We start from the raw sequence: 10,005 nt of genomic DNA, 5'->3' as shown, positions 1-10,005 counted from the left end.
ATCTTCACAAGAGATATCAGATGTGATATTAATACATGGTAGTTGTATTAACAGATGTGATACATGAAATGACAGTTCACAGTGCAGCAACATTATGATACAGGTGTTGTCCTTGGTGATGAAGATCAAAAGTAATTGTACCTAATGCAGTCCATAGTGAGCATGTTGCAAGAAAACCTAGAAGGAAATAAAATCATCCATCAAGATTCATAATAGCAGATGGGTGCATTATGTCAAGAGTTGAAGCTTGTCGAGCCTTAACGACCTGCACCAACAATCTTAAGTACTACACCTCGTGTGACGTCTCCTTTATAGAGATTAGGAAGCGTACAGAAAAGGGTTATTCAACTTGAACCATTGGCTATCACATATTTTTAGGTGAATTCCAACACTGGATATGGTGATTTTCCATATTTTGAGTTGGATCCATCAGAGGTTTCTATAAGCGATCTTCAATAAATATTTGATGGAGATCCTCAAGGAGCTTACCAATAGGCATAAGACATTAGCCAATATGAGAAATTACCTCTGTGTTATGACACCGAGCATTATTATTCTGTGGCTCGTTCTTTCCTTCGATATTGTTTTCATCTCCCGAGGATATGTTGGGGATTTTGCTACTCAAGATTTCTTCAATGGAATTTTGTCTGGTGCTTCTGATAGTTGCACGGGAAAGACCTTCTATACATACAATAACTTCATGGACGCAGCCACTGCATTCTCTGGCTTTGGCACAATGGGCCCTGACATTGACGACAAGAGAGAAATCGTTGCTTTCTTCACCAATATTGTGTTGACATTATGATGAATGTGTTGTACTTGATGGCAACCCTCTCGTATCAGAACAACTAGATGAATCTTCACAAGAGATATCAGATGTGATATTAATACATGGTAGTTGTATTAACAGATGTGATACATGAAATGACAGTTCACAGTGCAGCAACATTATGATACAGGTGTTGTCCTTGGTGATGAAGATCAAAATACTACTGGTTAACAGTATTGAATCACAGCTTAGTCTCACAGAGTGAAAGAAAAAGAGGTATACGCAGGTTCAGGCTCACATAATGAAAGAAAAAGAGGTATATGCAGGGTTACCTTGACCAAGCTACGTATACACGCAGGTTCATTGAGCAGAAGGCGTGTATGCATATACACACACTTTCATGCAAGGAAGAGTGCATACATGTCAGAAGCTAAGTTTTTGGTCTGTGGTATTTGGACCATGGTATTTTGGTATTGGTCCATGGTATTTGGTTCGAGGTATTGACCCCAGGTATTTGGACCAAGGTATTGGTTCTAAGTCTTTTTGGACCATGGTATTGAGTAAGGCCTAAGACTATAAAAGGAGGAGAAGATCATTAGGCAAAGACACTCAGAAAGTCTTGAATATCTGATGTAGTGTGAGATCGAGTATGCAGGTTATGGGTTTATGATGCTTTACTTGATTTGAGCCAAGGAGGAATCTCAACGGTTGATGGAGGACAAGATGTAATGATGGATTGAGATCTTATGGCTTGGAATGAATCATCTCTATATGGTTTAATCATGCTTATTCTAGATCTATATATTGACACATGTAATGTAAATATTATGATCTAACTCAAGTCTGGAATAGCTGCAAATTGTGAATGAATATTTACAATTGTATATGCTGGTTGACTTTGATAAAAGCGCGTATACATGCAGGTTAGAAACATCTAAGTAGTGTATACCATATGAACTATGATGTTTGAAGTTACAGATGGCTCTGGTTGTTGATGCAAAGTTCTGAGTTCTGGTGACTGTTTACTGGTGTCAGTATTCTGCATATTCAAATTGGAAGTGATTAGCTTCAGTGTTGATGGATGAGATCTAATAATGGATCAAGATCATAATGACTTATCTTTATGTGATCTAATGGACTAGATCTAGTTGCTAACACATGTATTATCCTTGTGTATGTAATAATTTGGTATGTCTGAACTCAGGAATTACAATGAAGTAATAAGTAAGTATTTGATGAGATATACACTGGCTCACTTTGGTGAAGTTGCGTATACAAGCTGGTTCGGCTCTTCCAAGTAGCATATGCACTCTGATGCATGATTTTTGGTGATACAGTTGGCTCTGAATATTGTTGCAGAGTTCTGGGTTCTACTCTATGTTTTGATGACAGGGTTTCAATGATTCAGTATTAGGTGATTGGTTGATGCAATAGTTGTATTGCAGTGGTGATTGATTTTGAGATTCAATGTTGTTGATGGGTCCAGTATGAAAATTGGATGAAACGTGGCCTTCATATTATGATGTTTTGTTCCATGAGTATCCAGTCTGAAAATATATGAAATGTGGTACCTGGAGGAAGAAAGAAGGTTGTAGCCTTCTGTAGGCCAGCACCTATGTACTAGTACATTAGCTAGTACAAGAGCTAAGGGGGTTGTAGCTCCCTTCCAAAAGAAGCTGGAGAATGAGAAAAGGTTGTAGCCTTCTACAGGTAGAAGCCTATGTACTGGTATAAGACTACACCAATACATAAATAAAAAAGAAGTTTCTTATTAAAAGAAGATAGAGACGAATTGCAGTAGGTGGTTTTCACCCACATTGGGTTTCCATCTTACATCATGGTGTTCATGTTTGCTTCTTATGTGTGATGATCTGTTTTGTTTTACTACACCTATTTACTGTTCATATGGTTAATGAAGTTCTGATGCATTGATTAAAGATCAACTTTTAATGAATTAACTGAATCATAAGTTTACTGGATATACGCTAGTTGCATTAGACACAATTGCAGTACATGCGGGTTCCCTTAACAGAAGTAGCGTATATAAATCTAAGTATGGAAATGAAATTTTTTTTGATTTGATAATATTGATTCACACCCCCCTCTCAGTATTATTTCCAACAATTGGTATCAGAGCAGGTCCTTTGGTAGAAGCTTGATTGCTTGAAGGAGATCTGTAGAACAATTGGAAAGAAGCTAAAGAAGAAAGCGCCTCAAAAGAAGAAGACATCTCAGAGGAACTATGACAGTGGGAGAATCAATTGGGGGATATGTGGAAGCAACACTTCAGATTCAGAATCACCTTAGAATGAAGATGAACAAGCAAAAGAACTATGAGGTATGAATCTGTTATCTTCTGGTGATACATCTCTCCATCCATTTGAAGATGATGAAAGTGATAGCGAAACAACTGAATTTGCTCTTATGGGTGAGAAAGAAAGATATCAAATAGAGGCAGAATTTAAAAGACTTACAGACAAAATTAGAGATCAACAAGATCTATTGCACAAAAGGGAATGTGTCTCCAAAGAAGAAGTTACCAAACTAAAGGCTCAATTAGAGGAAGGAAACAAGGTAAGGAAGCTATTCAAGGAAAAGGAAGATCAATGTCAAAAATTACAGGATGAAGTGACATCATTAAGAAATGAAGTAAATGAAAAGAGCACAACAATCAAGAAACACAGAGATAGATCCAGTTACTATGAAAGTCTTGAAGCTAATATCCTCTTGCTAAAAGAAGATCTTGAAGAATCAAATAAATAGAACAAAGAACTACTCCAAGCTCTTGAAAAACAAGAAAACAAAGTTCTTGAATTAAGAAATCACTTGGAAGAAGGAAGAAAAGCTGAAGGAAACATGAAGAAGTAGTATCTTGAAAAGGAAGAGCAACATCGGTTTGAGTCAAAGGTCTCTTGCTATCAAAACTAGTCTTTGTTTTCATGAATCTATTGAAGGTGAATCTAGTTCACACAATAAGACAAGGAACTCTAATGCAAAATCTGAAATGCTCAACACAGAGATGAGAGGTCAATCCCATCAACAACCAAGGAAATAAATTCTTTAAAGAAAATCTTTTACTCGTAACTATGGAAGTGATAGTCGGTCAATTCCTCAAATGAATAATTTTGAATGTTATGTATGTCATAATTTTGGACATGTTGTAGCCAGATGCAGAAGAAGAATGGTTCAAGACCATCACACAGAAAGATCATCACGTTCCAGGTACTTTAAGGGATATTGTTTTACTTGTAATATGTTTGGTCACAAAGCCATTGACTGCTATAGAAGGAATATGAAACATAGGAGTTGTTATGCATGTAACAATCTTGGACATATAGCAAAGGAATGTAGGAACAAAGTATGGGCACCATACCAAAAGGAGAAAACATCATCACACTTGAAGATATGGAAGAAGAAGGAAATACAGTCAGAAAAATGTGGCACAGCACAATGTACAGACATAACAGACTCAAAGGGAGCTGAAAGTGTGAAACTTCACTGTTCTAAATCTCATATGCAAGTTTCATGAAGAGAAGTCACGTATATATGCGAGTTAGACATTGCACAGTCACGTATATGTTAGTTTGAGGAAAAGCAGTGGGACAAGCTCAGGAAAAAGGGTCTGATATGATTCAGTCCATTATTTGCTCTATTTGATAATGGTTATAATCTATTGATGATGTGTGGAAATGTCTTGATACTCATAAGATGTTTAGAAGTGTTTTTGATCCTAACTTGGTGATGATTATGCCTTGATACTTCTTGCTGATATATGCATGAACAGATCTGACAGTAAACAGATGGCACAGGTTCAGGGGGAGCATATGCTTTGAGTAATGCATTGTTGGCATTATGGTTAGAAGTCCTTGGTGATGATGCTTATATGGCTAAATGATACATTTTGCTATGATATGGTTATGAGTTGTCCATGAAAAAATATCATATGATTCTTGGGGTTACATAGTTGGTGTTTAGATCAGATTTGTGGTTGATTATTTGATGATGCATATATGTTGCTTACATGGTGATATTCATAAGGATAAGGAGAAGTACAAAGCTTGAAAACACAAATTCATTACTTGATGATGAGTCACTCATATGCTGCTGTCGTCATATGCATAATGATCATATAATACAGTTATGATGCAAGATTCCTATATTTCTTGGCTTTCACATGGTTGAGGATTGTTGTTGTTGATGATATCAAAGTCTTGACAAAAGATCTTCAGCTCAAGATACATAATGCTATATACAGTATGCTGGATACATGGATGATTACTCAAAGATTGCATTACCTATGTGATGATAGGTTGATACTCACATATGTTGATTGATGCTTATCAGATGACGGATGTTCCCGGGTGATGATACAAAAGATCATGTAGATCTTGATGATGATGTGATGAATATGGTGTTTTTTACACATATGATATAATGTGAATGATTTTGTATGACATATGCAGAATTCATTCATGGAAGGCTATGATAATGTTCAAAAGGATGAGTTGATATCTATATGCAGACATACCTTGTTACAGGTTGATGATATCTACACTAATGGACATATACAGGTTGCTAGTCTGGATGCTGTTGACAGATGACTATGGAGTAGATCATACATTGTGTATGATAGTTGCTGATGACTATCATGGTCTTGTTTAGATATTTGGTCTCCGTTATAAATGTCATGTATATCATTCGAGATGAGTGTAATAGTTTGTCTTTGTCTATTATAGTCGTTTGATGAATCCCTTTTGGTCATATGATGTAATATGTACCCCCACATAGCATGGGAAGGATGATGTAATATTTCAATCATGTATAAGCAATTGGTATATGGTATATCCCCACTGGGTTGGGTGGATGAGTCAATTTTATCCCCACTTCGTTGGGAGAATGAATGTATGTATGAGTCATTGGTGATAGGAAGGTCAAACTCACATAGTTGAGTTATAGAGTCATGTTATTTTCTTGAAAATGTTTTCAGACTCTACATGTGCTCAAGGGGAGTATGGATGATACAGTACATCTCAGCATGAACAAAGGGGGAGTTCAATCAAAGACTTCAACATATTCCTAGGGGGAGCATTATATGGAAGTCTTCTGCTTTTAGAGGGAGAAGATCTTGGTCCACCCTTTGCCCTTGATGTCAAAGGGGGAGAGTGACTTAGTGTTGTTGTTGCCATCAAGTCCAAAGGGGGAGATTGTTGGCATTATAATGAATGTGTTGTACTTGATGGTAACCCTTTTGTAGTAGAACAACTACATGAAACTTCACAAGAGATATCAAATGTGATATTAATACATGGTAGTTGTATTAACAGATGTGATGCAGGAAATGACAGTTCACAGTGCAGCAAGTTAACATTATGATACAGGTGTTGTCCTTGGTGATGAAGATCAAAATACTACAGGTTAACAGTCTTGAATCACAGTTCAGGCTCACAAAATGAAAGAAAAAGAGGTACACGCAGGTTCAGGCTCACAGAATGAAAGAAAAAGAGGTATACGCAGGTTTACCTTAACCAAGCTACGTATACACGCAGGTTCATTGAGCAAAAGGCGCGTATGCGTATATACACACTTTCATGAAAGGAAGAGCACATACATGTCAGAAACTAAGTTTTTGATCCATGGTATTTTGGTATTGGTCCATGGTATTTGGTCAGAGGTATTGACCCCAGGTATTTAGACCAAGGTATTGGTTCTAAGTGGTTTTGGACCATGGTATTGAGTAAGGCCTAAGACTATAAAAGGAGGAGAAGATCATTAGGCAAAGATACTCAGAAAGTATCGAATATCTAATGTAGTGTGAGATCAAGTATGCAGGTTATGGGTTTATGATGCTTTACTTGATATGAGCCAAGGAGGAATCTCAGCGGTTGATGGAGGACAAGATATAATGATGGATCGGGATCTTATGGCTTGGAATGAATCATCTCTATATGGTTTGATCATGCTTATTCTAGATCTGTAAACTAACACATGTAATGTAAATATTATGATCTAACTCAAGTCTGGAATAGCTACAAATTGTGAATGAATATTTACAGATGTATACGTTGGGTGACTTTGATAAAAGAACATATACATGCAGGTTAGATACATCTAAGTAGCATATACCATATGAACTATGATGTTTGAAGTTACAGATGGCTCTGGTTGTTGATGCAAAGTTCTGAGCTCTGGTGACTGTTCACTGGCGTCAGCATTCTTCATATTCAGATTGGTAGTGATTAACTTTAGTGTTGATGGATGAGATCTAATAATGGATCAAGATCATAATGACTTATCTTTATGTGATCTAATGGACTAGATCTAGTTACTAACACACGTATTATCCTTTTGTATGTAATAATCTGGTATGTCTGAAGTCAAGAAGTACAACGAAGTTATAAGAAAGTATTTGATGACATATATGCTGGTTCACTTTGGTGAAGTTGCGCATACACGTTGGTTCGGCTCTTCCAAGTAGTGTATGCACTCTGATGCATGATTTTTGGTGATATAGTTGGCTCTGAATATTGTTGCAGAGTTCTGGGTTCTGCTTTATGTTTTGATGACAGGGTTTCAGTGATTCAGTATTGGATGATTGGTTGATGCAATAGTTTTATTGTAGTGGTGATTAATTTTGAGCTTCAATGTTGTTGATGGGTCCAGTATGAAAATTGGATGAAACGTGGCCTTCAGATTATGATGTTGTGTTCTATGAGTATCCAGTCTGAAAATATATGAAACGTGGTACCTGGAGGAAGAAAGAAGATTGTAGCCTTCTGTAGGCCAACACCTACGTACTAGTACATCAGCTAGTACAAAAGCTAAGGGGGTTGTAGCTCCCTTCCAGGAGAAGTTGGAGAATGAGAGAAGGTACAACCTTCTACAGGTAGAAGCCTACGCACTGTTATAAGACTGCACCAGTATAGAAATATTGTAAAAAAGAAGTTTCTTATTAAAAGAAGATAGAGACAAATTGCAGCAGGTGGTCTTCACCCACAATGGGTTTCCACCTTACATCATGGTGTTCATGTGTGCTTCTTATGTGCGATTATCTGTTCTCTTTTACTGCACCTGTTTATTGTTCATATGGATAATGAAGTTCTGATGCACTGATTAAAGATCAACTTTTAATGAATTAACTGAATCATAAGTTTACTGGATATACGCTAGTTGCATTAGACACAGTTGCATGTACATGCGGGTTCCCTTAACAGAAGTAGCGTATATAAATCTAAGTATGGAAATGAAAAAGTTATTGATTTGATAATACTAATTCACCTCTTCTCAGTATTATTTCCAATATATTGCTCGCTAAACTTCCAGTACATCTCACATGCATCCTTACTGTTTCTATAAATTTGTTCTTATAATATATATATATATATATATAATTACTGTTTCTATAAATTTGTTCTTATAATAATATATATATATATATATAAATATAATTACTGTTTCTATAAATTTGTTCTTATAATATATATATATATATATATATATATTTTTGATCATTTCATTTCAGAATTTATAAATATTAGAAATCGATTGTTTATCCCTGTGACACATATAACTATGAAATTGCCAGGACTGTGCTATGTTGAGAAAATAGAGAAGTCTGACTTTTGCGATTCCACCAACAAGAAATACCAGCGTGTGGCGGGAAAGCAGTACTATGGGCGTGGCCCCTTGCAACTCACATGGTATGTATGCTTATAATGGGATGTAGGTCTACAAGTTTTATTTTCGAGTATGTGGTTTCACTAATGGTTATCCGTAGAGGTTTGGTTTCTAGAAATTTGGTACTTGTCTACAAAAAAAAATTATACACTTAAAAAAATCCTGTAAACTTTGTCTATAGAAAAAGCCAGTGTCCTAAAAAAAATTGAATTTATTTATCTATTAAATTGAAGTATAATTTTTTATGGGCTCTATCTATTAAATTTGAATTGGATTTCTCTTGAGAGACTGTTTCACGCCGTTTGACTGGGAGTTTTTTTGGCAGGAATTATAATTATGATGCAGCTGGTGATTACCTAGGCTTTGATGGCCTGAATCACCCAGAAATTGTAGCCCATAATGGCTCAATCTCGTGGAAGACTGCTGTCTGGTTTTGGATGAAGCATAGTAATTGCCACTCTGCTATCACATCTGGACAAGGATTCAAGGCAACGATCAAAGCAATCAGCGGGGATGAATGCAATGGTGGAGACTCCAACGTAGTTGATGAACGTGTCAATTATTATACCAACTATTGCAATGAGTTTGGTGTAGATCCAGGAAATAACCTTAGCTGTTAAAAGTATATTAATATGCTGTGACCTCGTGATCTCCGTCAAAGGATCCAGAATAGTTCGAAATACTATATATTCTATGGTACTCAATAAAATCAATACATTCTGATTACCATGGTTAGCATTAGCAGGAAACGCTTCTTTGTGACATGTAAAACGAGACAACATTCTATTATGATCGGTCTCTTTCTTTCAACATGTAAGCAAATCCATGGCTTTTGCATGCCAATGAACTGTGCGAGTACAACAAATTAGGATTAGATTAATTAATTGTACTTATTAGTGCATTTGATTTTATATATTTGAGGGCCAATAGATGGATGGTGTACGGTTAGGAAATTGTTACGAAAAAGATTAATTTTAGTTTTCACAAATAGCATATATATTGTTATTGGAGATTTCCTGATTAGAACTGTGAAGAATTTGTGATTTTTTTTCGGATGGTTATTCCATCCGTCATCAGGATCAAAAAGTTTAGTGATGATTTTTTTATTCCTTAGGAATGATTTATTCTTCTTAAAGTTAAAGGTATTCCGTCTATTTTTGAATTTGTGACCTCTTAACTAAAAGAAAACACATGCTCCCAACCATTAAGCCTACCCAAACTATTAATATAATATCTATTTTATTTTTTCCATTTATAATTTATAAATATTATGTTTAAATATTAATATAAATAAAATTAAAAAATATTAATATTAATATTAATATCTAATTTTTTTATTTAATTTAACTATATTTAAACTAAATAACAACTAATTAACACTGGTTGACATACCACTTCTTATAACCCTAGTTAACATACCAGTTTCATAAGAGAAAAATATATCATATTCAAAACACTAGTTAACATACGAGTTCCATAAGAGAAAGAAAAATATATCATATTCAAATAATACTTGATAATGCTCGTAGATTTATATTAGCATTGAATAATGTATCATGGAA

At 35.4% G+C, this 10,005-nt stretch overlaps 1 pseudogene; it reads left to right on the top strand.

The window, feature by feature from the left end:
* Positions 1 to 514: 514 nt before the first annotated feature.
* Positions 515 to 9,063, top strand: LOC149223947 (endochitinase 4-like; annotated as a pseudogene).
* Positions 9,064 to 10,005: the final 942 nt, after the last annotated feature.

This window comes from Pinus tabuliformis, chromosome Q (genome assembly GCF_031772625.1).
Source record: "Pinus tabuliformis cultivar Carrire ecotype Pingquan chromosome Q, CPIR1, whole genome shotgun sequence".
NCBI classification, from domain to species: Eukaryota; Viridiplantae; Streptophyta; class Pinopsida; order Pinales; family Pinaceae; genus Pinus; species Pinus tabuliformis.
The sequence above is the reverse complement of the archived record's forward strand: the minus strand, read 5'-3'. Positions and strand labels throughout refer to the sequence as shown.